Source organism: Penaeus monodon, chromosome 18 (genome assembly GCF_015228065.2).
Source record: "Penaeus monodon isolate SGIC_2016 chromosome 18, NSTDA_Pmon_1, whole genome shotgun sequence".
NCBI classification, from domain to species: Eukaryota; Metazoa; Arthropoda; class Malacostraca; order Decapoda; family Penaeidae; genus Penaeus; species Penaeus monodon.
The window spans coordinates 48,137,457-48,139,422 of NC_051403.1; positions in this window are offsets into that span (position 1 = coordinate 48,137,457).

Consider the following 1,966-nt stretch of genomic DNA (forward strand, 5'->3'; position numbering starts at 1 on the left):
TTTCTCTGTCTATCTTTTCATGACTGCATTACTGAACATTTTGCTGACTGTACTGTGACCAAGACCAAATGCCAGTTGTTTTATGGTTCATTTGGTAACTAGACTGTTGTATCTGCAAGTCACATGGAGTGCAGCATTTAGACCAGACAACTGCGCAATTCATCTAGCAAGAAAGCAAACCACCTTTTTGTCACATGTAGTTAGATTTTCTACTTGAATTTATTTTAAATTAAACAAACTGCTTTCTGTCCGAACATCTTCCAGTAAAATGTCAGTTATTGACCATTATTAGATAAAGTAAACCACTCTCCAAGTCATAGCAACTTCAGTGTTTCATATTCTAAGTGTGATTTTTTATATTGATTTGTATGTATGTACGTACAACCGCTTGATACAAGTTCTTTAGGAACTTGCAGCTTGAGAGTATGTACCAGCTCTGAGAGGAACTCTGCTTGGGGGAGTGTCTTCAAGCCACTGAGAATCCTTGTAAATTTTATCTTTATCTTTTATTTGACGACCCTGAATCAAGCATTTAAAAATTAAAATTTCATAGTTATAATGAAATGAAGGTTCCCTCCCTTTCCTATTATATTTTTATTTATTTATTTGTAATTTTTTCCCTCATTTTTATTTTATATTTTTACCAAGTGCAAGTACAGGTATGGTCTTTTTTTGTTTTTCTTTTCCCGACCCCTCTGAAGGTTGCTTGTTTCTCAATTGGGAGAATATATAAGAACTTGAATGGTCACCTTTCTCAGTGGCTTCCAGAAGCTCAACCGTATATTGCAAAGTGTTAGCTGAACTGCTTTTCATGTGTATTTGAGCTAAAGTATCTTTAAAAAAGGACTATGTAAGTTTTTTGTGGAATAGCTCGTACATTAAACGTACAGCGTTGCACATCATGTTCAGTTTACCCTTTTGTAATAAATATGTATCCTTTTATTAAATGTTTTTTGGAATCCTAAAAATTTTGAAGTATAGAAGAAATTATGAAATTCTTTGCAAGATTATTATGTGTGTTGGGTATATGTAGTGAAAACTAGTAACTAGTCTCTACTATTGTTTCCATTCTTTTGCAAAAGCCACTGCAATATTAAACATAAAAAAAATCATTAAACTTTATTGCAAAACTCAATTATTCCATAATTTGTATATGGAGGAGAGTAAATGCATCTTTTACTGTAAACCTGTGTGCTACAAGATATGTTGTTTTTGCTTTATCAATATCTGATTTAGCATGTATAACAATTTAGATGATTTCTGGTTATCTCAATGTAATTCTAAAGGCAGTTGGAGATGGATTATCATAAGTAATATGATCCAGTTACTATTATTCTTACCCTTACAACAATACCTGAACTAAAAGGTTATTCCACCTTTGTTATGCATGAAACCCCTTTTTCCAGAAAGAAGTGCTTATTTATAAAGCTACAGTTTAGGCTGTAAATTTAATCTACCAAGGATGTTCAATGCAACTTAAGGCCTTATTGTCCTTAGAGATGAATTCACTCATCTCTATAATAAGCATTCTTTAACTACACAGAATTGTATTAACCCATAACTGACGGGTAGCATTCATAGAGGCCGGGTGCTTATATCGTCGCCCTAGCATGCGCGACCACTCATGCCAAATACCAGCATCCCATGCCATTTCTTCGTAATACTACGAAGATATGTTGTATTTTCAGTTTTCATTATTTTTTACAGTCTCTACTTGCCAAACTTCCTGATAAATCGAGACTGAAGGGTATTTTTGTTGTTATATAGACTCCATAGTTGATCATTATTCGGTCTATAGTCCGAATAAAATAAGCAGTGTGCGGCATCATGGGAGTTGAAATTGTCGGTTTGTTGCATTATTTTTTTTTTTTTTTTTTTTTTTTTTTTTTTTTTTTTCTTTTGCATGGTAAAAATGAGAAAGTGTTAAAACCGACTTAATCACACTTTCACTGGAAAAAAAAAAATC